General features: G+C 42.4%; 63 non-coding genes across 63 annotated transcripts; 37 read left to right on the top strand and 26 right to left on the bottom strand.

Moving 5' to 3' along the window:
- The first annotated feature begins 182 nt into the window (after nucleotides 1–182).
- Nucleotides 183–292, top strand: TRNAL-CAA (transfer RNA leucine (anticodon CAA)). The gene is made up of 2 exons: nucleotides 183–220; nucleotides 247–292. It is a non-coding gene; the product is annotated as a tRNA-Leu (tRNA).
- Nucleotides 293–402: 110 nt separating this feature from the next.
- TRNAR-UCG (transfer RNA arginine (anticodon UCG)) lies at nucleotides 403–475 on the bottom strand. The gene has a single exon. It is a non-coding gene; the product is annotated as a tRNA-Arg (tRNA).
- A 446-nt stretch (nucleotides 476–921) lies between these two features.
- Nucleotides 922–994, bottom strand: TRNAR-UCG (transfer RNA arginine (anticodon UCG)). The gene has a single exon. It is a non-coding gene; the product is annotated as a tRNA-Arg (tRNA).
- A 232-nt stretch (nucleotides 995–1,226) lies between these two features.
- On the top strand, nucleotides 1,227–1,336 carry TRNAL-CAA (transfer RNA leucine (anticodon CAA)). The gene is made up of 2 exons: nucleotides 1,227–1,264; nucleotides 1,291–1,336. It is a non-coding gene; the product is annotated as a tRNA-Leu (tRNA).
- Nucleotides 1,337–1,751: 415 nt separating this feature from the next.
- On the top strand, nucleotides 1,752–1,861 carry TRNAL-CAA (transfer RNA leucine (anticodon CAA)). Its single transcript has 2 exons — nucleotides 1,752–1,789; nucleotides 1,816–1,861. It is a non-coding gene; the product is annotated as a tRNA-Leu (tRNA).
- A 110-nt stretch (nucleotides 1,862–1,971) lies between these two features.
- Nucleotides 1,972–2,044, bottom strand: TRNAR-UCG (transfer RNA arginine (anticodon UCG)). Its single transcript has one exon. It is a non-coding gene; the product is annotated as a tRNA-Arg (tRNA).
- A 232-nt stretch (nucleotides 2,045–2,276) lies between these two features.
- Nucleotides 2,277–2,386, top strand: TRNAL-CAA (transfer RNA leucine (anticodon CAA)). The gene is made up of 2 exons: nucleotides 2,277–2,314; nucleotides 2,341–2,386. It is a non-coding gene; the product is annotated as a tRNA-Leu (tRNA).
- Nucleotides 2,387–2,496: 110 nt separating this feature from the next.
- On the bottom strand, nucleotides 2,497–2,569 carry TRNAR-UCG (transfer RNA arginine (anticodon UCG)). Its single transcript has one exon. It is a non-coding gene; the product is annotated as a tRNA-Arg (tRNA).
- A 452-nt stretch (nucleotides 2,570–3,021) lies between these two features.
- Nucleotides 3,022–3,094, bottom strand: TRNAR-UCG (transfer RNA arginine (anticodon UCG)). The gene has a single exon. It is a non-coding gene; the product is annotated as a tRNA-Arg (tRNA).
- A 232-nt stretch (nucleotides 3,095–3,326) lies between these two features.
- TRNAL-CAA (transfer RNA leucine (anticodon CAA)) lies at nucleotides 3,327–3,436 on the top strand. The gene is made up of 2 exons: nucleotides 3,327–3,364; nucleotides 3,391–3,436. It is a non-coding gene; the product is annotated as a tRNA-Leu (tRNA).
- Nucleotides 3,437–3,851: 415 nt separating this feature from the next.
- On the top strand, nucleotides 3,852–3,961 carry TRNAL-CAA (transfer RNA leucine (anticodon CAA)). Its single transcript has 2 exons — nucleotides 3,852–3,889; nucleotides 3,916–3,961. It is a non-coding gene; the product is annotated as a tRNA-Leu (tRNA).
- Nucleotides 3,962–4,376: 415 nt separating this feature from the next.
- On the top strand, nucleotides 4,377–4,486 carry TRNAL-CAA (transfer RNA leucine (anticodon CAA)). Its single transcript has 2 exons — nucleotides 4,377–4,414; nucleotides 4,441–4,486. It is a non-coding gene; the product is annotated as a tRNA-Leu (tRNA).
- A 415-nt stretch (nucleotides 4,487–4,901) lies between these two features.
- On the top strand, nucleotides 4,902–5,011 carry TRNAL-CAA (transfer RNA leucine (anticodon CAA)). The gene is made up of 2 exons: nucleotides 4,902–4,939; nucleotides 4,966–5,011. It is a non-coding gene; the product is annotated as a tRNA-Leu (tRNA).
- Nucleotides 5,012–5,121: 110 nt separating this feature from the next.
- On the bottom strand, nucleotides 5,122–5,194 carry TRNAR-UCG (transfer RNA arginine (anticodon UCG)). The gene has a single exon. It is a non-coding gene; the product is annotated as a tRNA-Arg (tRNA).
- A 232-nt stretch (nucleotides 5,195–5,426) lies between these two features.
- Nucleotides 5,427–5,536, top strand: TRNAL-CAA (transfer RNA leucine (anticodon CAA)). Its single transcript has 2 exons — nucleotides 5,427–5,464; nucleotides 5,491–5,536. It is a non-coding gene; the product is annotated as a tRNA-Leu (tRNA).
- Nucleotides 5,537–5,646: 110 nt separating this feature from the next.
- Nucleotides 5,647–5,719, bottom strand: TRNAR-UCG (transfer RNA arginine (anticodon UCG)). The gene has a single exon. It is a non-coding gene; the product is annotated as a tRNA-Arg (tRNA).
- A 232-nt stretch (nucleotides 5,720–5,951) lies between these two features.
- On the top strand, nucleotides 5,952–6,061 carry TRNAL-CAA (transfer RNA leucine (anticodon CAA)). Its single transcript has 2 exons — nucleotides 5,952–5,989; nucleotides 6,016–6,061. It is a non-coding gene; the product is annotated as a tRNA-Leu (tRNA).
- A 110-nt stretch (nucleotides 6,062–6,171) lies between these two features.
- Nucleotides 6,172–6,244, bottom strand: TRNAR-UCG (transfer RNA arginine (anticodon UCG)). Its single transcript has one exon. It is a non-coding gene; the product is annotated as a tRNA-Arg (tRNA).
- A 232-nt stretch (nucleotides 6,245–6,476) lies between these two features.
- Nucleotides 6,477–6,586, top strand: TRNAL-CAA (transfer RNA leucine (anticodon CAA)). Its single transcript has 2 exons — nucleotides 6,477–6,514; nucleotides 6,541–6,586. It is a non-coding gene; the product is annotated as a tRNA-Leu (tRNA).
- Nucleotides 6,587–6,696: 110 nt separating this feature from the next.
- On the bottom strand, nucleotides 6,697–6,769 carry TRNAR-UCG (transfer RNA arginine (anticodon UCG)). Its single transcript has one exon. It is a non-coding gene; the product is annotated as a tRNA-Arg (tRNA).
- Nucleotides 6,770–7,001: 232 nt separating this feature from the next.
- TRNAL-CAA (transfer RNA leucine (anticodon CAA)) lies at nucleotides 7,002–7,111 on the top strand. Its single transcript has 2 exons — nucleotides 7,002–7,039; nucleotides 7,066–7,111. It is a non-coding gene; the product is annotated as a tRNA-Leu (tRNA).
- Nucleotides 7,112–7,526: 415 nt separating this feature from the next.
- TRNAL-CAA (transfer RNA leucine (anticodon CAA)) lies at nucleotides 7,527–7,636 on the top strand. The gene is made up of 2 exons: nucleotides 7,527–7,564; nucleotides 7,591–7,636. It is a non-coding gene; the product is annotated as a tRNA-Leu (tRNA).
- Nucleotides 7,637–7,746: 110 nt separating this feature from the next.
- TRNAR-UCG (transfer RNA arginine (anticodon UCG)) lies at nucleotides 7,747–7,819 on the bottom strand. Its single transcript has one exon. It is a non-coding gene; the product is annotated as a tRNA-Arg (tRNA).
- A 232-nt stretch (nucleotides 7,820–8,051) lies between these two features.
- TRNAL-CAA (transfer RNA leucine (anticodon CAA)) lies at nucleotides 8,052–8,161 on the top strand. The gene is made up of 2 exons: nucleotides 8,052–8,089; nucleotides 8,116–8,161. It is a non-coding gene; the product is annotated as a tRNA-Leu (tRNA).
- Nucleotides 8,162–8,271: 110 nt separating this feature from the next.
- Nucleotides 8,272–8,344, bottom strand: TRNAR-UCG (transfer RNA arginine (anticodon UCG)). The gene has a single exon. It is a non-coding gene; the product is annotated as a tRNA-Arg (tRNA).
- Nucleotides 8,345–8,796: 452 nt separating this feature from the next.
- Nucleotides 8,797–8,869, bottom strand: TRNAR-UCG (transfer RNA arginine (anticodon UCG)). Its single transcript has one exon. It is a non-coding gene; the product is annotated as a tRNA-Arg (tRNA).
- Nucleotides 8,870–9,101: 232 nt separating this feature from the next.
- On the top strand, nucleotides 9,102–9,211 carry TRNAL-CAA (transfer RNA leucine (anticodon CAA)). The gene is made up of 2 exons: nucleotides 9,102–9,139; nucleotides 9,166–9,211. It is a non-coding gene; the product is annotated as a tRNA-Leu (tRNA).
- Nucleotides 9,212–9,626: 415 nt separating this feature from the next.
- On the top strand, nucleotides 9,627–9,736 carry TRNAL-CAA (transfer RNA leucine (anticodon CAA)). Its single transcript has 2 exons — nucleotides 9,627–9,664; nucleotides 9,691–9,736. It is a non-coding gene; the product is annotated as a tRNA-Leu (tRNA).
- Nucleotides 9,737–10,151: 415 nt separating this feature from the next.
- TRNAL-CAA (transfer RNA leucine (anticodon CAA)) lies at nucleotides 10,152–10,261 on the top strand. The gene is made up of 2 exons: nucleotides 10,152–10,189; nucleotides 10,216–10,261. It is a non-coding gene; the product is annotated as a tRNA-Leu (tRNA).
- Nucleotides 10,262–10,676: 415 nt separating this feature from the next.
- Nucleotides 10,677–10,786, top strand: TRNAL-CAA (transfer RNA leucine (anticodon CAA)). The gene is made up of 2 exons: nucleotides 10,677–10,714; nucleotides 10,741–10,786. It is a non-coding gene; the product is annotated as a tRNA-Leu (tRNA).
- Nucleotides 10,787–10,896: 110 nt separating this feature from the next.
- TRNAR-UCG (transfer RNA arginine (anticodon UCG)) lies at nucleotides 10,897–10,969 on the bottom strand. Its single transcript has one exon. It is a non-coding gene; the product is annotated as a tRNA-Arg (tRNA).
- Nucleotides 10,970–11,201: 232 nt separating this feature from the next.
- TRNAL-CAA (transfer RNA leucine (anticodon CAA)) lies at nucleotides 11,202–11,311 on the top strand. The gene is made up of 2 exons: nucleotides 11,202–11,239; nucleotides 11,266–11,311. It is a non-coding gene; the product is annotated as a tRNA-Leu (tRNA).
- Nucleotides 11,312–11,726: 415 nt separating this feature from the next.
- TRNAL-CAA (transfer RNA leucine (anticodon CAA)) lies at nucleotides 11,727–11,836 on the top strand. The gene is made up of 2 exons: nucleotides 11,727–11,764; nucleotides 11,791–11,836. It is a non-coding gene; the product is annotated as a tRNA-Leu (tRNA).
- A 110-nt stretch (nucleotides 11,837–11,946) lies between these two features.
- Nucleotides 11,947–12,019, bottom strand: TRNAR-UCG (transfer RNA arginine (anticodon UCG)). The gene has a single exon. It is a non-coding gene; the product is annotated as a tRNA-Arg (tRNA).
- Nucleotides 12,020–12,251: 232 nt separating this feature from the next.
- On the top strand, nucleotides 12,252–12,361 carry TRNAL-CAA (transfer RNA leucine (anticodon CAA)). Its single transcript has 2 exons — nucleotides 12,252–12,289; nucleotides 12,316–12,361. It is a non-coding gene; the product is annotated as a tRNA-Leu (tRNA).
- A 110-nt stretch (nucleotides 12,362–12,471) lies between these two features.
- TRNAR-UCG (transfer RNA arginine (anticodon UCG)) lies at nucleotides 12,472–12,544 on the bottom strand. Its single transcript has one exon. It is a non-coding gene; the product is annotated as a tRNA-Arg (tRNA).
- Nucleotides 12,545–12,776: 232 nt separating this feature from the next.
- Nucleotides 12,777–12,886, top strand: TRNAL-CAA (transfer RNA leucine (anticodon CAA)). The gene is made up of 2 exons: nucleotides 12,777–12,814; nucleotides 12,841–12,886. It is a non-coding gene; the product is annotated as a tRNA-Leu (tRNA).
- A 110-nt stretch (nucleotides 12,887–12,996) lies between these two features.
- Nucleotides 12,997–13,069, bottom strand: TRNAR-UCG (transfer RNA arginine (anticodon UCG)). Its single transcript has one exon. It is a non-coding gene; the product is annotated as a tRNA-Arg (tRNA).
- Nucleotides 13,070–13,301: 232 nt separating this feature from the next.
- Nucleotides 13,302–13,411, top strand: TRNAL-CAA (transfer RNA leucine (anticodon CAA)). Its single transcript has 2 exons — nucleotides 13,302–13,339; nucleotides 13,366–13,411. It is a non-coding gene; the product is annotated as a tRNA-Leu (tRNA).
- Nucleotides 13,412–13,521: 110 nt separating this feature from the next.
- Nucleotides 13,522–13,594, bottom strand: TRNAR-UCG (transfer RNA arginine (anticodon UCG)). Its single transcript has one exon. It is a non-coding gene; the product is annotated as a tRNA-Arg (tRNA).
- Nucleotides 13,595–13,826: 232 nt separating this feature from the next.
- Nucleotides 13,827–13,936, top strand: TRNAL-CAA (transfer RNA leucine (anticodon CAA)). Its single transcript has 2 exons — nucleotides 13,827–13,864; nucleotides 13,891–13,936. It is a non-coding gene; the product is annotated as a tRNA-Leu (tRNA).
- A 110-nt stretch (nucleotides 13,937–14,046) lies between these two features.
- On the bottom strand, nucleotides 14,047–14,119 carry TRNAR-UCG (transfer RNA arginine (anticodon UCG)). Its single transcript has one exon. It is a non-coding gene; the product is annotated as a tRNA-Arg (tRNA).
- A 232-nt stretch (nucleotides 14,120–14,351) lies between these two features.
- Nucleotides 14,352–14,461, top strand: TRNAL-CAA (transfer RNA leucine (anticodon CAA)). The gene is made up of 2 exons: nucleotides 14,352–14,389; nucleotides 14,416–14,461. It is a non-coding gene; the product is annotated as a tRNA-Leu (tRNA).
- A 110-nt stretch (nucleotides 14,462–14,571) lies between these two features.
- On the bottom strand, nucleotides 14,572–14,644 carry TRNAR-UCG (transfer RNA arginine (anticodon UCG)). Its single transcript has one exon. It is a non-coding gene; the product is annotated as a tRNA-Arg (tRNA).
- Nucleotides 14,645–14,876: 232 nt separating this feature from the next.
- Nucleotides 14,877–14,986, top strand: TRNAL-CAA (transfer RNA leucine (anticodon CAA)). Its single transcript has 2 exons — nucleotides 14,877–14,914; nucleotides 14,941–14,986. It is a non-coding gene; the product is annotated as a tRNA-Leu (tRNA).
- A 110-nt stretch (nucleotides 14,987–15,096) lies between these two features.
- On the bottom strand, nucleotides 15,097–15,169 carry TRNAR-UCG (transfer RNA arginine (anticodon UCG)). The gene has a single exon. It is a non-coding gene; the product is annotated as a tRNA-Arg (tRNA).
- Nucleotides 15,170–15,401: 232 nt separating this feature from the next.
- Nucleotides 15,402–15,511, top strand: TRNAL-CAA (transfer RNA leucine (anticodon CAA)). Its single transcript has 2 exons — nucleotides 15,402–15,439; nucleotides 15,466–15,511. It is a non-coding gene; the product is annotated as a tRNA-Leu (tRNA).
- A 415-nt stretch (nucleotides 15,512–15,926) lies between these two features.
- Nucleotides 15,927–16,036, top strand: TRNAL-CAA (transfer RNA leucine (anticodon CAA)). Its single transcript has 2 exons — nucleotides 15,927–15,964; nucleotides 15,991–16,036. It is a non-coding gene; the product is annotated as a tRNA-Leu (tRNA).
- A 415-nt stretch (nucleotides 16,037–16,451) lies between these two features.
- Nucleotides 16,452–16,561, top strand: TRNAL-CAA (transfer RNA leucine (anticodon CAA)). Its single transcript has 2 exons — nucleotides 16,452–16,489; nucleotides 16,516–16,561. It is a non-coding gene; the product is annotated as a tRNA-Leu (tRNA).
- A 110-nt stretch (nucleotides 16,562–16,671) lies between these two features.
- TRNAR-UCG (transfer RNA arginine (anticodon UCG)) lies at nucleotides 16,672–16,744 on the bottom strand. Its single transcript has one exon. It is a non-coding gene; the product is annotated as a tRNA-Arg (tRNA).
- Nucleotides 16,745–16,976: 232 nt separating this feature from the next.
- Nucleotides 16,977–17,086, top strand: TRNAL-CAA (transfer RNA leucine (anticodon CAA)). The gene is made up of 2 exons: nucleotides 16,977–17,014; nucleotides 17,041–17,086. It is a non-coding gene; the product is annotated as a tRNA-Leu (tRNA).
- A 415-nt stretch (nucleotides 17,087–17,501) lies between these two features.
- Nucleotides 17,502–17,611, top strand: TRNAL-CAA (transfer RNA leucine (anticodon CAA)). The gene is made up of 2 exons: nucleotides 17,502–17,539; nucleotides 17,566–17,611. It is a non-coding gene; the product is annotated as a tRNA-Leu (tRNA).
- A 415-nt stretch (nucleotides 17,612–18,026) lies between these two features.
- TRNAL-CAA (transfer RNA leucine (anticodon CAA)) lies at nucleotides 18,027–18,136 on the top strand. The gene is made up of 2 exons: nucleotides 18,027–18,064; nucleotides 18,091–18,136. It is a non-coding gene; the product is annotated as a tRNA-Leu (tRNA).
- Nucleotides 18,137–18,246: 110 nt separating this feature from the next.
- TRNAQ-UUG (transfer RNA glutamine (anticodon UUG)) lies at nucleotides 18,247–18,319 on the bottom strand. The gene has a single exon. It is a non-coding gene; the product is annotated as a tRNA-Gln (tRNA).
- Nucleotides 18,320–18,550: 231 nt separating this feature from the next.
- TRNAL-CAA (transfer RNA leucine (anticodon CAA)) lies at nucleotides 18,551–18,660 on the top strand. Its single transcript has 2 exons — nucleotides 18,551–18,588; nucleotides 18,615–18,660. It is a non-coding gene; the product is annotated as a tRNA-Leu (tRNA).
- Nucleotides 18,661–18,770: 110 nt separating this feature from the next.
- Nucleotides 18,771–18,843, bottom strand: TRNAR-UCG (transfer RNA arginine (anticodon UCG)). Its single transcript has one exon. It is a non-coding gene; the product is annotated as a tRNA-Arg (tRNA).
- A 232-nt stretch (nucleotides 18,844–19,075) lies between these two features.
- Nucleotides 19,076–19,185, top strand: TRNAL-CAA (transfer RNA leucine (anticodon CAA)). Its single transcript has 2 exons — nucleotides 19,076–19,113; nucleotides 19,140–19,185. It is a non-coding gene; the product is annotated as a tRNA-Leu (tRNA).
- A 110-nt stretch (nucleotides 19,186–19,295) lies between these two features.
- On the bottom strand, nucleotides 19,296–19,368 carry TRNAR-UCG (transfer RNA arginine (anticodon UCG)). Its single transcript has one exon. It is a non-coding gene; the product is annotated as a tRNA-Arg (tRNA).
- A 232-nt stretch (nucleotides 19,369–19,600) lies between these two features.
- TRNAL-CAA (transfer RNA leucine (anticodon CAA)) lies at nucleotides 19,601–19,710 on the top strand. Its single transcript has 2 exons — nucleotides 19,601–19,638; nucleotides 19,665–19,710. It is a non-coding gene; the product is annotated as a tRNA-Leu (tRNA).
- A 415-nt stretch (nucleotides 19,711–20,125) lies between these two features.
- TRNAL-CAA (transfer RNA leucine (anticodon CAA)) lies at nucleotides 20,126–20,235 on the top strand. Its single transcript has 2 exons — nucleotides 20,126–20,163; nucleotides 20,190–20,235. It is a non-coding gene; the product is annotated as a tRNA-Leu (tRNA).
- A 110-nt stretch (nucleotides 20,236–20,345) lies between these two features.
- Nucleotides 20,346–20,418, bottom strand: TRNAR-UCG (transfer RNA arginine (anticodon UCG)). The gene has a single exon. It is a non-coding gene; the product is annotated as a tRNA-Arg (tRNA).
- A 452-nt stretch (nucleotides 20,419–20,870) lies between these two features.
- Nucleotides 20,871–20,943, bottom strand: TRNAR-UCG (transfer RNA arginine (anticodon UCG)). The gene has a single exon. It is a non-coding gene; the product is annotated as a tRNA-Arg (tRNA).
- Nucleotides 20,944–21,175: 232 nt separating this feature from the next.
- On the top strand, nucleotides 21,176–21,285 carry TRNAL-CAA (transfer RNA leucine (anticodon CAA)). Its single transcript has 2 exons — nucleotides 21,176–21,213; nucleotides 21,240–21,285. It is a non-coding gene; the product is annotated as a tRNA-Leu (tRNA).
- Nucleotides 21,286–21,495: the final 210 nt, after the last annotated feature.

Genomic DNA, 21,495 nt, shown 5'->3' with positions numbered 1-21,495 from the left:
TCTTTGGTTTCATTTGAGGTAAAAGACAAAACAAAACTTTCTTTCTAGTATACATCAACAAATACAGTAGACCTACATGACATTCCAGATTTCTCTGTAATTTTTTCACATATTGCACATAACGCCTGACCATACGGTAAACCACACGGCTAAGGAATGGACTAAAATGTCTTCGCCAGTATGTCAGAATGGCCGAGTGGTCTAAGGCGCCAGACTCAAGAGCAAATGCTTCCCCCAACATGGGTGTTCTGGTCTCCAAATGGAGGCGTGGGTTCAAATCCCACTTCTGACAGCAAGTTTTTGGCAAAGCAAGCTTTCTTACATGAGTCAATGTAAACGCTAACTTATACTCGTGTAATCAAATTCAAAAGATAGCACTTAGGCAGCGCTCTATTAACTCATCGACCACGAAGGGACTCGAACCCTCAATCTTCTGATCCGAAGTCAGACGCCTTATCCACTAGGCCACGCGGTTCTGATGGTAGGCTCTGTGGACTTTACGTTGAAACAGGAAATACTATTGTGTCTTTTGTTTCATTTGAGGTAAAAGACAAAACAAAACTTTCTTTCTAGTATACATCAACAAATACAGTAGACCTACATGACATTCCAGATTTCTCTGTAATTTTTTCACATATTGCACATAACGCCTGACCATATGGTAAACCACACGGCTAAGGAATGGACTAAAATGCTAGTATGTCAGAATGGCCGAGTGGTCTAAGGCGCCAGACTCAAGAGCAAATTCTTCCCCCAACATGGGTGTTCTGGTCTCCAAATGGAGGCGTGGGTTCAAATCCCACTTCTGAAAGCAAGTTTTTGGCAAAGCAAGCTTTCTTACATGAGTCAATGTAAACGCTAACTTATACTCGTGTAATCAAATTCAAAAGATAGCACTTAGGCAGCGCTCCATTAACTCATCGACCACGAAGGGACACGAACCCTCAATCTTCTGATCCGAAGTCAGACGCCTTATCCATTAGGCCACGCGGTCCTTACAGTATTTTCTGTGGACTTTACGTTGAAACAGGAAATACTGTTGTGTCTTTGGTTTCATTTGAGGTAAAAGACAAAACAAAACTTTCTTTCTAGTATACATCAACAAATACAGTAGACCTACATGACATTCCAGATTTCTCTGTACTTTTTTCACATATTGCACATAACGCCTGACCATACGGTAAACCACACAGCTAAGGAATGGACTAAAATGTCTTTGCCAGTATGTCAGAATGGCCGAGTGGTCTAAGGCGCCAGACTCAAGAGCAAATTCTTCCCCCAACATGGGTGTTCTGGTCTCCAAATGGAGGCGTGGGTTCAAATCCCACTTCTGACAGCAAGTTTTTGGCAAAACAAGCTTTCTTACATGAGTCAATGTAAACGCTAACTTATACTCGTGTAATCAAATTCAAAAGATAGCACTTAGACAGCTCTCTGTTGACTCATCGACCACGAAGGGACTCGAAACCTCAATCTTCTGATCCGAAGTCAGACGCCTTATCCATTAGGCCACGCGGTCCTTACAGTATTTTCTGTGGACTTTACGTTGAAACAGGAAATACTGTTGTGTCTTTGGTTTCATTTGAGGTAAAAGACAAAACAAAACTTTCTTTCTAGTATACATCAACAAATACAGTAGACCTACATGACATTCCAGATTTCTCTGTACTTTTTTCACATATTGCACATAACGCCTGACCATACGGTAAACCACACAGCTAAGGAATGGACTAAAATGTCTTTGCCAGTATGTCAGAATGGCCGAGTGGTCTAAGGCGCCAGACTCAAGAGCAAATTCTTCCCCCAACATGGGTGTTCTGGCCTCCAAATGGAGGCGTGGGTTCAAATCCCACTTCTGACAGCAAGCTTTTGGCAAAGCAAGCTTTCTTACATGAGTCAATGTAAACGCTAACTTATACTCGTGTAATCAAATTCAAAAGATAGCACTTAGACAGCTCTCTATTAACTCATCGACCACGAAGGGACTCGAACCCTCAATCTTCTGATCCGAAGTCAGACGCCTTATCCATTAGGCCACGCAGTCCTGATGGTAGGCTCTGTGGACTTTACGTTGAAACAGGAAATACTGTTGTGTCTTTGGTTTCATTTGAGGTAAAAGACAAAACAAAACTTTCTTTCTAGTATACATCAACAAATACAGTAGACCTACATGACATTCCAGATTTCTCTGTAATTTTTTCACATATTGCACATAACGCCTGACCATACGGTAAACCACACGGCTAAGGAATGGACTAAAATGTCATTGCCAGTATGTCAGAATGGCCGAGTGGTCTAAGGCGCCAGACTCAAGAGCAAATTCTTCCCCCAACATGGGTGTTCTGGTCTCCAAATGGAGGCGTGGGTTCAAATCCCACTTCTGACAGCAAGTTTTTGGCAAAGCAAGCTTTCTTACATGAGTCAATGTAAACGCTAACTTATACTCGTGTAATCAAATTCAAAAGATAGCACTTAGGCAGCGCTCTATTAACTCATCGACCACGAAGGGACTCGAACCCTCAATCTTCTGATCCGAAGTCAGACGCCTTATCCATTAGGCCACGCGGTCCTTACAGTATTTTCTGTGGACTTTACGTTGAAACAGGAAATACTGTTGTGTCTTTGGTTTCATTTGAGGTAAAAGACAAAACAAAACTTTCTTTCTAGTATACATCAACAAATACAGTAGACCTACATGACATTCCAGATTTCTCTGTACTTTTTTCACATATTGCACATAACGCCTGACCATACGGTAAACCACACGGCTAAGGAATGGACTAAAATGTCTTTGCCAGTATGTCAGAATGGCCGAGTGGTCTAAGGCGCCAGACTCAAGAGCAAATTCTTCCCCCAACATGGGTGTTCTGGTCTCCAAATGGAGGCGTGTGTTCAAATCCCGCTTCTGACAGCAAGTTTTTGGCAAAGCAAGCTTTCTTACATGAGTCAATGTAAACGCTAACTTATACTCGTGTAATCAAATTCAAAAGATAGCACTTAGACAGCTCTCTATTAACTCATCGACCACGAAGGGACTCGAACCCACAATCTTCTGATCCGAAGTCAGACGCCTTATCCATTAGGCCACGCGGTCCTGATGGTAGGCTCTGTGGACTTTACGTTGAAACAGGAAATACTGTAGTGTCTTTGGTTTCATTTGAGGTAAAAGACAAAACAAAACTTTCTTTCTAGTATACATCAACAAATACAGTAGACCTACATTACATTCCAGATTTCTCTGTAATTTTTTCACATATTGCACATAACGCCTGACCATACGGTAAACCACACGGCTAAGGAATGGACTAAAATGTCGTTGCCAGTCTGTCAGAATGGCCGAGTGGTCTAAGGCGCCAGACTCAAGAGCAAATTCTTCCACCAACATGGGTGTTCTGGTCTCCAAATGGAGGCGTGGGTTCAAATCCCACTTCTGACAGCAAGTTTTTGGCAAAGCAAGCTTTCTTACATGAGTCAATGTAAACGCTAACTTATACTCGTGTAATCAAATTCAAAAGATAGCACTTAGGCAGCGCTCTATTAACTCATCGACCACGAAGAGACTCGACCCCTCAAACTTCTGATCCGAGGTCAGACGCCTTATCCATTAGGCCACGCGGTCCTGACGGTAGGCTCTGTGGACTTTACGTTGAAACAGGAAATACTATTGTGTCTTTGGTTTCATTTGAGGTAAAAGACAAAACAAAACTTTCTTTCTAGTATACATCAACAAATACAGTAGACCTACATGACATTCCAGATTTCTCTGTAATTTTTTCACATATTGCACATAACGCCTGACCATACGGTAAACCACACGGCTAAGGAATGGACTAAAATGTCTTTGCCAGTATGTCAGAATGGCCGAGTGGTCTAAGGCGCCAGACTCAAGAGCAAATTCTTCCCCCAACATGGGTGTTCTGGTCTCCAAATGGAGGCGTGGGTTCAAATCCCACTTCTGACAGCAAGTTTTTGGCAAAGCAAGCTTTCTTACATGAGTCAATGTAAACGCTAACTTATACTCGTGTAATCAAATTCAAAAGATAGCACTTAGGCAGCGCTCTATTAACTCATCGACCACGAAGGGACTCGACCCCTCAATCTTCTGATCCGAAGTCAGACGCCTTATCCATTAGGCCACGCGGTCCTGACGGTAGGCTCTGTGGACTTTACGTTGAAACAGGAAATACTATTGTGTCTTTGGATTCATTTGAGGTAAAAGACAAAACAAAACTTTCTTTCTAGTATACATCAACAAATACAGTAGACCTACATGACATTCCAGATTTCTCTGTAATTTTTTCACATATTGCACATAATGCCTGACCATACGGTAAACCACACGGCTAAGGAATGGACTAAAATGTCTTTGCCAGTATGTCAGAATGGCTGAGTGGTCTAAGGCGCCAGACTCAAGAGCAAATTCTTCCCCCAACATGGGTGTTCTGGTCTCCAAATGGAGGTGTGGGTTCAAATCCCACTTCTGACAGCAAGTTTTTGGCAAAGCAAGCTTTCTTACATGACTCAATGAAAACGCTAACTTATACTCGTGTAATCAAATTCAAAAGATAGCACTTAGGCAGCGCTCTATTAACTCATCGACCACGAAGGGACTCGAACCCTCAATCTTCTGATCCGAAGTCAGACCCCTTATCCATTAGGCCACGCGGTCCTGATGGTAGGCTCTGTGGACTTTACGTTGAAAAAGGAAATACTATTGTGTCTTTGGTTTCATTTGAGGTAAAAGACAAAACAAAACTTTCTTTCTAGTATACATCAACAAATACAGTAGACCTACATGACATTCCAGATTTCTCTGTAATTTTTTCACATATTGCACATAACGCCTGACCATACGGTAAACCACACGGCTAAGGAATGGACTAAAATGTCTTTGCCAGTATGTCAGAATGGCCGAGTGGTCTAAGGCGCCAGACTCAAGAGCAAATTCTTCCCCCAACATGGGTGTTCTGGTCTCCAAATGGAGGCGTGGGTTCAAATCCCACTTCTGACAGCAAGTTTTTGGCAAAGCAAGCTTTCTTACATGAGTCAATGTAAACGCTAACTTATACTCGTGTAATCAAATTCAAAAGATAGCACTTAGACAGCTCTCTGTTAACTCATCGACCACAAAGGGACTCGAACCCTCAATCTTCTGATCCGAAGTCAGACGCCTTATCCATTAGGCCACGCGGCCCTGATGGTAGGGTTTGTGGACTTTACGTTGAAACAGGAAATACTGTTGTGTCTTTGGTTTCATTTGAGGTAAAAGACAAAACAAAACTTTCTTTCTAGTATACATCAACAAATACAGTAGACCTACATGACATTCCAGATTTCTCTGTAATTTTTTCACATATTGCACATAACGCCTGACCATACGGTAAACCACACGGCTAAGGAATGGACTAAAATGTCTTTGCCAGTATGTCAGAATGGCCGAGTGGTCTAAGGCGCCAGACTCAAGAGAAAATTCTTCCCCCAACATGGGTGTTCTGGTCTCCAAATGGAGGCGTGGGTTCAAATCCCACTTCTGCCAGCAAGTTTTTGGCAAAGCAAGCTTTCTTACATCAGTCAATGTATACGCTAACTTATACTCGTGTAATCAAATTCAAAAGCTAGCACTTAGGCAGCGCTCTATTAACTCATCGACCACGAAGGGACTCGAACCCTCAATCTTCTGATCCGAAGTCAGACGCCTTATCCATTAGGCCACGCGGTCCTTACAGTATGTTCTGTGGTCTTTACGTTGAAACAGGAAATACTGTTGTGTCTTTGGTTTCATTTGAGGTTAAAGACAAAACAAAACTTTCTTTCTAGTATACATCAACAAATACAGTAGACCTACATGACATTCCAGATTTCTCTGTAATTTTTTCACATATTGCACATAACGCCTGACCATACGGTAAACCACACGGCTAAGGAATGGATTAAAATGTCTTTGCCAGTATGTCGGAATGGCCGAGTGGTCTAAGGCGCCAGACTCAAGAGCAAATTCTTCCCCCAACATGGGTGTTCTGGTCTCCAAATGGAGGCGTGGGTTCAAATCCCACTTCTGACAGCAAGTTTTTGGCAAAGCAAGCTTTCTTACATGAGTCAATGTAAACGCTAACTTATACTCGTGTAATCAAATTCAAAAGATAGCACTTAGGCAACACTCTATTAACTCATCGACCACGAAGGAACTCGAACCCTCAATCTTCTGATCCGAAGTCAGACGCCTTAACCATTAGGCCACGCGGTCCTTACAGTATGTTCCGTGGACTTTACGTTGAAACAGGAAATACTGTTGTGTCTTTGGTTTCATTTGAGGTAAAAGACAAAACAAAACTTTCTTTTTAGTATACATCAACAAATACAGTAGACCTACATGACATTCCAGATTTCTCTGTAATTTTTTCACATATTGCACATAACGCCTGACCATACGGTAAACCACACGGCTAAGGAATGGACTAAAATGTCTTTGCCAGTATGTCAGAATGGCCGAGTGGTCTAAGGCGCCAGACTCAAGAGCAAATTCTTCCCCCAACATGGGTGTTCTGGTCTCCAAATGGAGGCGTGGGTTCAAATCCCACTTCTGACAGCAAGTTTTTGGCAAAGCAAGCTTTCTTACATGAGTCAATGTAAACGCTAACTTATACTCGTGTAATCAAATTCAAAAGATAGCACTTAGACAGCTCTCTATTAACTCATCGACCACGAAGGGACTCGAACCCTCAATCTTCTGATCCGAAGTCAGACGCCTTATTCATTAGGCCACGCGGTCCTGACGGTAGACTCTGTGGACTTTACGTTGAAAAAGGAAATACTATTGTGTCTTTGGTTTCATTTGAGGTAAAAGACAAAACAAAACTTTCTTTCTAGTATACATCAACAAATACAGTAGACCTACATGACATTCGAGATTTCTCTGTAATTTTTTCACATATTGCACATAACGCCTGACCATACGGTAAACCACACGGCTAAGGAATGGACTAAAATGTCTTTGCCAGTATGTCAGAATGGCCGAGTGGTCTAAGGCGCCAGACTCAAGAGCAAATTCTTCCCCCAACATGGGTGTTCTGGTCTCCAAATGGAGGCGTGGGTTCAAATCCCACTTCTGACAGCAAGTTTTTGGCAAAGCAAGCTTTCTTACATGAGTCAATGTAAACGCTAACTTATACTTGTGTAATCAAATTCAAAAGATAGCACTTAGGCAGCGCTCTATTAACTCATCGACCACGAAGGGACTCGACCCCTCAAACTTCTGATCCGAAGTCAGACGCCTTATCCATTAGGCCACGCGGTCCTGACGGTAGGCTCTGTGGACTTTACGTTGAAACAGGAAATACTATTGTGTCTTTGGTTTCATTTGAGGTAAAAGACAAAACAAAACTTTCTTTCTAGTATACATCAACAAATACAGTAGACCTACATGACATTCCAGATTTCTCTGTAATTTTTTCACATATTGCAAATAACGCCTGACCATACGGTAAACCACACGGCTAAGGAATGGACTAAAATGTCTTTGCTAATATGTCAGAATGGCCGAGTGGTCTAAGGCGCCAGACTCAAGAGCAAATTCTTCCCCCAACATGGGTGTTCTGGTCTCCAAATGGAGGCGTGGGTTCAAATCCCACTTCTGACAGCAAGTTTTTGGCAAAGCAAGCTTTCTTACATGAGTCAATGTAAACGCTAACTTATACTCGTGTAATCAAATTCAAAAGATAGCACTTAGACAGCTCTCTATTAACTCATCGACCACGAAGGGACTCGAACCCTCAATCTTCTGATCCGAAGTCAGACGCCTTATCCATTAGGCCACGCGGTCCTGATGGTAGGCTCTGTGGACTTTACGTTGAAACAGGAAATACTGTTGTGTCTTTGGTTTCATTTGAGGTAAAAGACAAAACAAAACTTTCTTTCTAGTATACATCAACAAATACAGTAGACTTACATGACATTCCAGATTTCTCTGTAATTTTTTCATATATTGCACATAACGCCTGACCATACGGTAAACCACACGGCTAAGGAATGGACTAAAATGTCTTTGCATGTATGTCAGAATGGCCGAGTGGTCTAAGGCGCCAGACTCAAGAGCAAATTCTTCCCCCAACATGGGTGTTCTGGTCTCCAAATGGAGGCGTGGGTTCAAATCCCACTTCTGACAGCAAGTTTTTGGCAAAGCAAGCTTTCTTACATGAGTCAATGTAAACGCTAACTTATACTCGTGTAATCAAATTCAAAAGATAGCACTTAGGCAGCGCTCTATTAACTCATCGACCACGAAGGGACTCGAACCCTCAATCTTCTGATCCGAAGTCAGACGCCTTATCCATTAGGCCACGCGGTCCTTACAGTATTTTCTGTGGACTTTACGTTGAAACAGGAAATACTGTTGTGTCTTTGGTTTCATTTGAGGTAAAAGACAAAACAAAACTTTCTTTCTAGTATACATCAACAAATACAGTAGACCTACATGACATTCCAGATTTCTCTGTACTTTTTTCACATATTGCACATAACGCCTGACCATACGGTAAACCACACGGCTAAGGAATGGACTAAAATGTCTTTGCCAGTATGTCAGAATGGCCGAGTGGTCTAAGGCGCCAGACTCAAGAGCAAATTCTTCCCCCAACATGGGTGTTCTGGTCTCCAAATGGAGGCGTGTGTTCAAATCCCGCTTCTGACAGCAAGTTTTTGGCAAAGCAAGCTTTCTTACATGAGTCAATGTAAACGCTAACTTATACTCGTGTAATCAAATTCAAAAGATAGCACTTAGACAGCTCTCTATTAACTCATCGACCACGAAGGGACTCGAACCCACAATCTTCTGATCCGAAGTCAGACGCCTTATCCATTAGGCCACGCGGTCCTGATGGTAGGCTATGTGGACTTTACGTTGAAACAGGAAATACTGTAGTGTCTTTGGTTTCATTTGAGGTAAAAGACAAAACAAAACTTTCTTTCTAGTATACATCAACAAATACAGTAGACCTACATGACATTCCAGATTTCTCTGTAATTTTTTCACATATTGCACATAACGCCTGACCATACGGTAAACCACACGGCTAAGGAATGGACTAAAATGTCGTTGCCAGTCTGTCAGAATGGCCGAGTGGTCTAAGGCGCCAGACTCAAGAGCAAATTCTTCCACCAACATGGGTGTTCTGGTCTCCAAATGGAGGCGTGGGTTCAAATCCCACTTCTGACAGCAAGTTTTTGGCAAAGCAAGCTTTCTTACATGAGTCAATGTAAACGCTAACTTATACTCGTGTAATCAAATTCAAAAGATAGCACTTAGGCAGCGCTCTATTAACTCATCGACCACGAAGAGACTCGACCCCTCAAACTTCTGATCCGAGGTCAGACGCCTTATCCATTAGGCCACGCGGTCCTGACGGTAGGCTCTGTGGACTTTACGTTGAAACAGGAAATACTATTGTGTCTTTGGTTTCATTTGAGGTAAAAGACAAAACAAAACTTTCTTTCTAGTATACATCAACAAATACAGTAGACCTACATGACATTCCAGATTTCTCTGTAATTTTTTCACATATTGCACATAACGCCTGACCATACGGTAAACCACACGGCTAAGGAATGGACTAAAATGTCTTTGCCAGTATGTCAGAATGGCCGAGTGGTCTAAGGCGCCAGACTCAAGAGCAAATTCTTCCCCCAACATGGGTGTTCTGGTCTCCAAATGGAGGCGTGGGTTCAAATCCCACTTCTGACAGCAAGTTTTTGGCAAAGCAAGCTTTCTTACATGAGTCAATGTAAACGCTAACTTATACTCGTGTAATCAAATTCAAAAGATAGCACTTAGGCAGCGCTCTATTAACTCATCGACCACGAAGGGACTCGACCCCTCAATCTTCTGATCCGAAGTCAGACGCCTTATCCATTAGGCCACGCGGTCCTGACGGTAGGCTCTGTGGACTTTACGTTGAAACAGGAAATACTATTGTGTCTTTGGATTCATTTGAGGTAAAAGACAAAACAAAACTTTCTTTCTAGTATACATCAACAAATACAGTAGACCTACATGACATTCCAGATTTCTCTGTAATTTTTTCACATATTGCACATAATGCCTGACCATACGGTAAACCACACGGCTAAGGAATGGACTAAAATGTCTTTGCCAGTATGTCAGAATGGCTGAGTGGTCTAAGGCGCCAGACTCAAGAGCAAATTCTTCCCCCAACATGGGTGTTCTGGTCTCCAAATGGAGGTGTGGGTTCAAATCCCACTTCTGACAGCAAGTTTTTGGCAAAGCAAGCTTTCTTACATGACTCAATGAAAATGCTAACTTATACTCGTGTAATCAAATTCAAAAGATAGCACTTAGGCAGCGCTCTATTAACTCATCGACCACGAAGGGACTCGAACCCTCAATCTTCTGATCCGAAGTCAGACCCCTTATCCATTAGGCCACGCGGTCCTGATGGTAGGCTCTGTGGACTTTACGTTGAAAAAGGAAATACTATTGTGTCTTTGGTTTCATTTGAGGTAAAAGACAAAACAAAACTTTCTTTCTAGTATACATCAACAAATACAGTAGACCTACATGACATTCCAGATTTCTCTGTAATTTTTTCACATATTGCACATAACGCCTGACCATACGGTAAACCACACGGCTAAGGAATGGACTAAAATGTCTTTGCCAGTATGTCAGAATGGCCGAGTGGTCTAAGGCGCCAGACTCAAGAGCAAATTCTTCCCCCAACATGGGTGTTCTGGTCTCCAAATGGAGGCGTGGGTTCAAATCCCACTTCTGACAGCAAGTTTTTGGCAAAGCAAGCTTTCTTACATGAGTCAATGTAAACGCTAACTTATACTCGTGTAATCAAATTCAAAAGATAGCACTTAGACAGCTCTCTGTTAACTCATCGACCACAAAGGGACTCGAACCCTCAATCTTCTGATCCGAAGTCAGACGCCTTATCCATTAGGCCACGCGGCCCTGATGGTAGGGTTTGTGGACTTTACGTTGAAACAGGAAATACTGTTGTGTCTTTGGTTTCATTTGAGGTAAAAGACAAAACAAAACTTTCTTTCTAGTATACATCAACAAATACAGTAGACCGACATGACATTCCAGATTTCTCTGTAATTTTTTCACATATTGCACATAACGCCTGACCATACGGTAAACCACACGGCTAAGGAATGGACTAAAATGTCTTTGCCAGTATGTCAGAATGGCCGAGTGGTCTAAGGCGCCAGACTCAAGAGAAAATTCTTCCCCCAACATGGGTGTTCTGGTCTCCAAATGGAGGCGTGGGTTCAAATCCCACTTCTGCCAGCAAGTTTTTGGCAAAGCAAGCTTTCTTACATGAGTCAATGTATACGCTAACTTATACTCGTGTAATCAAATTCAAAAGCTAGCACTTAGGCAGCGCTCTATTAACTCATCGACCACGAAGGGACTCGACCCCTCAAACTTCTGATCCGAAGTCAGACGCCTTATCCATTAGGCCACGCGGTCCTTACAGTATGTTCTGTGGTCTTTACGTTGAAACAGGAGATACTGTTGTGTCTTTGGTTTCATTTGAGGTTAAAGACAAAACAAAACTTTCTTTCTAGTATACATCAACAAATACAGTAGACCTACATGACATTCCAGATTTCTCTGTAATTTTTTCACATATTGCACATAACGCCTGACCATACGGTAAACCACACGGCTAAGGAATGGATTAAAATGTCTTTGCCAGTATGTCGGAATGGCCGAGTGGTCTAAGGTGCCAGACTCAAGAGCAAATTCTTCCCCCAACATGGGTGTTCTGGTCTCCAAATGGAGGCGTGGGTTCAAATCCCACTTCTGACAGCAAGTTTTTGGCAAAGCAAGCTTTCTTACATGAGTCAATGTAAACGCTAACTTATACTCGTGTAATCAAATTCAAAAGATAGCACTTAGGCAACACTCTGTTAACTCATCGACCACAAAGGGACTCGAACCCTCAATCTTCTGATCCGAAGTCAGACGCCTTATCCATTAGGCCACGCGGCCCTGATGGTAGGGTTTGTGGACTTTACGTTGAAACAGGAAATACTGTTGTGTCTTTGGTTTCATTTGAGGTAAAAGACAAAACAAAACTTTCTTTCTAGTATACATCAACAAATACAGTAGACCTACATGACATTCCAGATTTCTCTGTAATTTTTTCACATATTGCACATAACGCCTGACCATACGGTAAACCACACGGCTAAGGAATGGACTAAAATGTCTTTGCCAGTATGTCAGAATGGCCGAGTGGTCTAAGGCGCCAGACTCAAGAGAAAATTCTTCCCCCAACATGGGTGTTCTGGTCTCCAAATGGAGGCGTGGGTTCAAATCCCACTTCTGCCAGCAAGTTTTTGGCAAAGCAAGCTTTCTTACATGAGTCAATGTAAACGCTAACTTATACTCGTGTAATCAAATTCAAAAGATAGCACTTAGACAGCTCTCTGTTAACTCATCGACCACAAAGGGACTCGAACCCTCAATCTTCTGATCCGAAGTCAGACGCCTTATCCATTAGGCCACGCGGCCCTGATGGTAGGGTTTGTGGACTTTACGTTGAAACAGGAAATACTGTTGTGTCTTTGGTTTCATTTGAGGTAAAAGACAAAACAAAACTTTCTTTCTAGTATACATCAACAAATACAGTAGACCTACATGACATTCCAGATTTCTCTGTAATTTTTTCACATATTGCACATAACGCCTGACCATACGGTAAACCACACGGCTAAGGAATGGACTAAAATGTCTTTGCCAGTATGTCAGAATGGCCGAGTGGTCTAAGGCGCCAGACTCAAGAGAAAATTCTTCCCCCAACATGGGTGTTCTGGTCTCCAAATGGAGGCGTGGGTTCAAATCCCACTTCTGCCAGCAAGTTTTTGGCAAAGCAAGCTTTCTTACATGAGTCAATGTATACGCTAACTTATACTCGTGTAATCAAATTCAAAAGCTAGCACTTAGGCAGCGCTCTATTAACTCATCGACCACGAAGGGACTCGAACCCTCAATCTTCTGATCCGAAGTCAGACGCCTTATCCATTAGGCCACGCGGTCCTTACAGTATATTCTGTGGTCTTTACGTTGAAACAGGAGATACTGTTGTGTCTTTGGTTTCATTTGAGGTTAAAGACAAAACAAAACTTTCTTTCTAGTATACATCAACAAATACAGTAGACCTACATGACATTCCAGATTTCTCTGTAATTTTTTCACATATTGCACATAACGCCTGACCATACGGTAAACCACACGGCTAAGGAATGGATTAAAATGTCTCTGCCAGTATGTCGGAATGGCCGAGTGGTCTAAGGTGCCAGACTCAAGAGCAAATTCTTCCCCCAACATGGGTGTTCTGGTCTCCAAATGGAGGCGTGGGTTCAAATCCCACTTCTGACAGCAAGTTTTTGGCAAAGCAAGCTTTCTTACATGAGTCAATGTAAACGCTAACTTATACTCGTGTAATCAAATTCAAAAGATAGCACTTAGGCAACACTCTGTTAACTCATCGACCACAAAGGGACTCGAACCCTCAATCTTCTGATCCGAAGTCAGACGCCTTATCCATTAGGCCACGCGGCCCTGATGGTAGGGTTTGTGGACTTTACGTTGAAACAGGAAATACTGTTGTGTCTTTGGTTTCATTTGAGGTAAAAGACAAAACAAAACTTTCTTTCTAGTATACATCAACAAATACAGTAGACCTACATGACATTCCAGATTTCTCTGTAATTTTTTCACATATTGCACATAACGCCTGACCATACGGTAAACCACACGGCTAAGGAATGGACTAAAATGTCTTTGCCAGTATGTCAGAATGGCCGAGTGGTCTAAGGCGCCAGACTCAAGAGAAAATTCTTCCCCCAACATGGGTGTTCTGGTCTCCAAATGGAGGCGTGGGTTCAAATCCCACTTCTGCCAGCAAGTTTTTGGCAAAGCAAGCTTTCTTACATGAGTCAATGTATACGCTAACTTATACTCGTGTAATCAAATTCAAAAGCTAGCACTTAGGCAGCGCTCTATTAACTCATCGACCACGAAGGGACTCGAACCCTCAATCTTCTGATCCGAAGTCAGACGCCTTATCCATTAGGCCACGCGGTCCTTACAGTATGTTCTGTGGTCTTTACGTTGAAACAGGAGATACTGTTGTGTCTTTGGTTTCATTTGAGGTTAAAGACAAAACAAAACTTTCTTTCTAGTATACATCAACAAATACAGTAGACCTACATGACATTCCAGATTTCTCTGTAATTTTTTCACATATTGCACATAACGCCTGACCATACGGTAAACCACACGGCTAAGGAATGGATTAAAATGTCTTTGCCAGTATGTCGGAATGGCCGAGTGGTCTAAGGTGCCAGACTCAAGAGCAAATTCTTCCCCCAACATGGGTGTTCTGGTCTCCAAATGGAGGCGTGGGTTCAAATCCCACTTCTGACAGCAAGTTTTTGGCAAAGCAAGCTTTCTTACATGAGTCAATGTAAACGCTAACTTATACTCGTGTAATCAAATTCAAAAGATAGCACTTAGGCAACACTCTATTAACTCATCGACCACGAAGGAACTCGAACCCTCAATCTTCTGATCCGAAGTCAGACGCCTTAACCATTAGGCCACGCGGTCCTTACAGTATGTTCCGTGGACTTTACGTTGAAACAGGAAATACTGTTGTGTCTTTGGTTTCATTTGAGGTAAAAGACAAAACAAAACTTTCTTTTTAGTATACATCAACAAATACAGTAGACCTACATGACATTCCAGATTTCTCTGTAATTTTTTCACATATTGCACATAACGCCTGACCATACGGTAAACCACACGGCTAAGGAATGGACTAAAATGTCTTTGCCAGTATGTCAGAATGGCCGAGTGGTCTAAGGCGCCAGACTCAAGAGCAAATTCTTCCCCCAACATGGGTGTTCTGGTCTCCAAATGGAGGCGTGGGTTCAAATCCCACTTCTGACAGCAAGTTTTTGGCAAAGCAAGCTTTCTTACATGAGTCAATGTAAACGCTAACTTATACTCGTGTAATCAAATTCAAAAGATAGCACTTAGACAGCTCTCTATTAACTCATCGACCACGAAGGGACTCGAACCCTCAATCTTCTGATCCGAAGTCAGACGCCTTATTCATTAGGCCACGCGGTCCTGACGGTAGGCTCTGTGGACTTTACGTTGAAACAGGAAATACTATTGTGTCTTTGGTTTCATTTGAGGTAAAAGACAAAACAAAACTTTCTTTCTAGTATACATCAACAAATACAGTAGACCTACATGACATTCGAGATTTCTCTGTAATTTTTTCACATATTGCACATAACGCCTGACCATACGGTAGACCACACGGCTAAGGAATGGACTAAAATGTCTTTGCCAGTATGTCAGAATGGCCGAGTGGTCTAAGGCGCCAGACTCAAGAGCAAATTCTTCCCCCAACATGGGTGTTCTGGTCTCCAAATGGAGGCGTGGGTTCAAATCCCACTTCTGACAGCAAGTTTTTGGCAAAGCAAGCTTTCTTACATGAGTCAATGTAAACGCTAACTTATACTCGTGTAATCAAATTCAAAAGATAGCACTTAGGCAGCGCTCTATTAACTCATCGACCACGAAGGGACTCGACCCCTCAAACTTCTGATCCGAAGTCAGACGCCTTATCCATTAGGCCACGCGGTCCTGACGGTAGGCTCTGTGGACTTTACGTTGAAACAGGAAATACTATTGTGTCTTTGGTTTCATTTGAGGTAAAAGACAAAACAAAACTTTCTTTCTAGTATACATCAACAAATACAGTAGACCTACATGACATTCCAGATTTCTCTGTAATTTTTTCACATATTGCACATAACGCCTGACCATACGGTAAACCACACGGCTAAGGAATGGACTAAAATGTCTTTGCTAATATGTCAGAATGGCCGAGTGGTCTAAGGCGCCAGACTCAAGAGCAAATTCTTCCCCCAACATGGGTGTTCTGGTCTCCAAATGGAGGCGTGGGTTCAAATCCCACTTCTGACAGCAAGTTTTTGGCAAAGCAAGCTTTCTTACATGACTCAATGTAAACGCTAACTTATACTCGTGTAATCAAATTCAAAAGCTAGCACTTAGGCAGCGCTCTATTAACTCATCGACCACGAAGGGACTCGACCCCTCAATCTTCTGATCCGAAGTCAGACGCCTTATCCATTAGGCCACGTGGTCCTTACAGTATGATCTGTGGACTTTACGTTGAAACAGGAAATACTGTTGTGTCTTTGGTTTCATTTGAGGTAAAAGACAAAACAAAACTTTCTTTTTAGTATACATCAACAAATACAGTAGACCTACATGACATTCCAGATTTCTCTGTAATTTTTTCACATATTGCACATAACGCCTGACCATAGGGTAAACCACACGGCTAAGGAATGGACTAAAATGTCTTTGCCAGTATGTCAGAATGGCCGAGTGGTCTAAGGCGCCAGACTCAAGAGCAAATTCTTCCCCCAACATGGGTGTTCTGGTCTCCAAATGGAGGCGTGGGTTCAAATCCCACTTCTGACAGCAAGTTTTTGGCAAAGCAAGCTTTCTTACATGAGTCAATGTAAACGCTAACTTATACTCGTGTAATCAAATTCAAAAGATAGCACTTAGACAGCTCTCTATTAACTCATCGACCACGAAGGGACTCGAACCCTCAATCTTCTGATCCGAAGTCAGACGCCTTATCCATTAGGCCACGCGGTCCTGATGGTAGGCTCTGTGGACTTTACGTTGAAACAGGAAATACTGTTGTGTCTTTGGTTTCATTTGAGGTAAAAGACAAAACAAAACTTTCTTTCTAGTATACATCAACAAATACAGTAGACTTACATGACATTCCAGATTTCTCTGTAATTTTTTCATATATTGCACATAACGCCTGACCATACGGTAAACCACACGGCTAAGGAATGGACTAAAATGTCTTTGCATGTATGTCAGAATGGCCGAGTGGTCTAAGGCGCCAGACTCAAGAGCAAATTCTTCCCCCAACATGGGTGTTCTGGTCTCCAAATGGAGGCGTGGGTTCAAATCCCACTTCTGACAGCAAGTTTTTGGCAAAGCAAGCTTTCTTACATGAGTCAATGTAAACGCTAACTTATACTCGTGTAATCAAATTCAAAAGATAGCACTTAGGCAGCGCTCTATTAACTCATCGACCACGAAGGGACTCGACCCCTCAATCTTCTGATCCGAAGTCAGACGCCTTATCCATTAGGCCACGCGGTCCTGACGGTAGGCTCTGTGGACTTTACGTTGAAACAGGAAATACTATTGTGTCTTTGGATTCATTTGAGGTAAAAGACAAAACAAAACTTTCTTTCTAGTATACATCAACAAATACAGTAGACCTACATGACATTCCAGATTTCTCTGTAATTTTTTCACATATTGCACATAACGCCTGACCATACGGTAAACCACACGGCTAAGGAATGGACTAAAATGTCTTTGCCAGTATGTCAGAATGGCCGAGTGGTCTAAGGCGCCAGACTCAAGAGCAAATTCTTCCCCCAACATGGGTGTTCTGGTCTCCAAATGGAGGTGTGGGTTCAAATCCCACTTCTGACAGCAAGTTTTTGGCAAAGCAAGCTTTCTTACATGAGTCAATGTAAACGCTAACTTATACTCGTGTAATCAAATTCAAAAGATAGCACTTAGGCAGCGCTCTATTAACTCATCGACCACGAAGGGACTCGAACCCTCAATCTTCTGATCCGAAGTCAGACCCCTTATCCATTAGGCCACGCGGTCCTGATGGTAGGCTCTGTGGACTTTACGTTGAAAAAGGAAATACTATTGTGTCTTTGGTTTCATTTGAGGTAAAAGACAAAACAAAACTTTCTTTCTAGTATACATCAACAAATACAGTAGACCTACATGACATTCCAGATTTCTCTGTAATTTTTTCACATATTGCACATAACGCCTGACCATATGGTAAACCACACGGCTAAGGAATGGACTAAAATGTCTTTGCCAGTATGTCAGAATGGCCGAGTGGTCTAAGGCGCCAGACTCAAGAGCAAATTCTTCCCCCAACATGGGTGTTCTGGTCTCCAAATGGAGGCGTGGGTTCAAATCCCACTTCTGACAGCAAGTTTTTGGCAAAGCAAGCTTTCTTACATGAGTCAATGTAAACGCTAACTTATACTCGTGTAATCAAATTCAAAAGATAGCACTTAGGCAGCGCTCTATTAACTCATCGACCACGAAGGGACTCGAACCCTCAATCTTCTGATCCAAAGTCAGACGCCTTATCCATTAGGCCACGCGGTCCTGATGGTAGGCTCTGTGGACTTTACGTTGAAACAGGAAATACTGTTGTGTCTTTGGTTTCATTTGAGGTAAAAGACAAAACAAAACTTTCTTTCTAGTATACATCAACAAATACAGTAGACCTACATGACATTCCAGATTTCTCTGTAATTTTTTCACATATTGCACATAACGCCTGACCATACGGTAAACCACACGGCTAAGGAATGGACTAAAATGTATTGCCAGTATGTCAGAATGGCCGAGTGGTCTAATGCGCCAGACTCAAGAGCAAATTCTTCCCCCAACATGGGTGTTCTGGTCTCCAAATGGAGGCGTGGGTTCAAATCCCACTTCTGACAGCAAGTTTTTGGCAAAGCAAGCTTTCTTACATGAGTCAATGTAAACGCTAACTTATACTCGTGTAATCAAATTCAAAAGATAGCACTTAGGCAGCGCTCTATTAACTCATCGACCACGAAGGGACTCGAACCCTCAATCTTCTGATCCGAAGTCAGACGCCTTATCCATTAGGCCACGCGGTCCTTACAGTATGTTCTGTGGTCTTTACGTTGAAACAGGAAATACTGTTGTGTCTTTGGTTTCATTTGAGGTTAAAGACAAAACAAAACTTTCTTTCTAGTATACATCAACAAATACAGTAGACCTACATGACATTCCAGATTTCTCTGTAATTTTTTCACATATTGCACATAACGCCTGACCATACGGTAAACCACACGGCTAAGGAATGGATTAAAATGTCTTTGCCAGTATGTCAGAATGGCCGAGTGGTCTAAGGCGCCAGACTCAAGAGCAAATTCTTCCCCCAACATGGGTGTTCTGGTCTCCAAATGGAGGCGTGGGTTCAAATCCCACTTCTGACAGCAAGTTTTTGGCAAAGCAAGCTTTCTTACATGAGTCAATGTAAACGCTAACTTATACTCGTGTAATCAAATTCAAAAGATAGCACTTAGGCAACACTCTATTAACTCATCGACCACGAAGGAACTCGAACCCTCAAACTTCTGATCCGAAGTCAGACGCCTTAACCATTAGGCCACGCGGTCCTTACAGTATGTTCCGTGGACTTTACGTTGAAACAGGAAATACTGTTGTGTCTTTGGTTTCATTTGAGGTAAAAGACAAAACAAAACTTTCTTTTTAGTATACATCAACAAATACAGTAGACCTACATGACATTCCAGATTTCTCTGTAATTTTTTCACATATTGCACATAACGCCTGACCATACGGTAAACCACACGGCTAAGGAATGGATTAAAATGTCTTTGCCAGTATGTCAGAATGGCCGAGTGGTCTAAGGCGCCAGACTCAAGAGCAAATTCTTCCCCCAACATGGGTGTTCTGGTCTCCAAATGGAGGCGTGGGTTCAAATCCCACTTCTGACAGCAAGTTTTTGGCAAAGCAAGCTTTCTTACATGAGTCAATGTAAACGCTAACTTATACTCGTGTAATCAAATTCAAAAGATAGCACTTAGGCAACACTCTATTAACTCATCGACCACGAAGGAACTCGAACCCTCAATCTTCTGACCCGAAGTCAGACGCCTTAACCATTAGGCCACGCGGTCCTTACAGTATGTTCCGTGGACTTTACGTTGAAACAGGAAATACTGTTGTGTCTTTGGTTTCATTTGAGGTAAAAGACAAAACAAAACTTTCTTTTTAGTATACATCAACAAATACAGTAGACCTACATGACATTCCAGATTTCTCTGTAATTTTTTCACATATTGCACATAACGCCTGACCATACGGTAAACCACACGGCTAAGGAATGGACTAAAATGTCTTTGCTAATATGTCAGAATGGCCGAGTGGTCTAAGGCGCCAGACTCAAGAGCAAATTCTTCCCCCAACATGGGTGTTCTGGTCTCCAAATGGAGGCGTGGGTTCAAATCCCACTTCTGACAGCAAGTTTTTGGCAAAGCAAGCTTTCTTACATGAGTCAATGTAAACGCTAACTTATACTCGTGTAATCAAATTCAAAAGATAGCACTTAGGCAGCGCTCTATTAACTCATCGACCACGAAGGGACTCGAACCCTCAATCTTCTGATCCGAAGTCAGACGCCTTATCCATTAGGCCACGCGGTCCTTACAGTATTTTCTGTGGACTTTACGTTGAAACAGGAAATACTGTTGTGTCTTTGGTTTCATTTGAGGTAAAAGACAAAACAAAACTTTCTTTCTAGTATACATCAACAAATACAGTAGACCTACATGACATTCCAGATTTCTCTGTACTTTTTTCACATATTGCACATAACGCCTGACCATACGGTAAACCACACGGCTAAGGAATGGACTAAAATGTCTTTGCCAGTATGTCAGAATGGCCGAGTGGTCTAAGGCGCCAGACTCAAGAGCAAATTCTTCCCCCAACATGGGTGTTCTGGTCTCCAAATGGAGGCGTGTGTTCAAATCCCGCTTCTGACAGCAAGTTTTTGGCAAAGCAAGCTTTCTTACATGAGTCAATGTAAACGCTAACTTATACTCGTGTAATCAAATTCAAAAGATAGCACTTAGACAGCTCTCTATTAACTCATCGACCACGAAGGGACTCGAACCCACAATCTTCTGATCCGAAGTCAGACGCCTTATCCATTAGGCCACGCGGTCCTGATGGTAGGCTCTGTGGACTTTACGTTGAAACAGGAAATACTGTAGTGTCTTTGGTTTCATTTGAGGTAAAAGACAAAACAAAACTTTCTTTCTAGTATACATCAACAAATACAGTAGACCTACATGACATTCCAGATTTCTCTGTAATTTTTTCACATATTGCACATAACGCCTGACCATACGGTAAACCACACGGCTAAGGAATGGACTAAAATGTCGTTGCCAGTCTGTCAGAATGGCCGAGTGGTCTAAGGCGCCAGACTCAAGAGCAAATTCTTCCACCAACATGGGTGTTCTGGTCTCCAAATGGAGGCGTGGGTTCAAATCCCACTTCTGACAGCAAGTTTTTGGCAAAGCAAGCTTTCTTACATGAGTCAATGTAAACGCTAACTTATACTCGTGTAATCAAATTCAAAAGATAGCACTTAGGCAGCGCTCTATTAACTCATCGACCACGAAGAGACTCGACCCCTCAAACTTCTGATCCGAGGTCAGACGCCTTATCCATTAGGCCACGCGGTCCTGACGGTAGGCTCTGTGGACTTTACG

Source organism: Engystomops pustulosus, chromosome 9 (genome assembly GCF_040894005.1).
Source record: "Engystomops pustulosus chromosome 9, aEngPut4.maternal, whole genome shotgun sequence".
NCBI lineage: Eukaryota > Metazoa > Chordata > Amphibia > Anura > Leptodactylidae > Engystomops > Engystomops pustulosus.
Note: the sequence above shows the minus strand (reverse complement) of the source record. Positions and strands in the feature narration are given on the sequence as shown.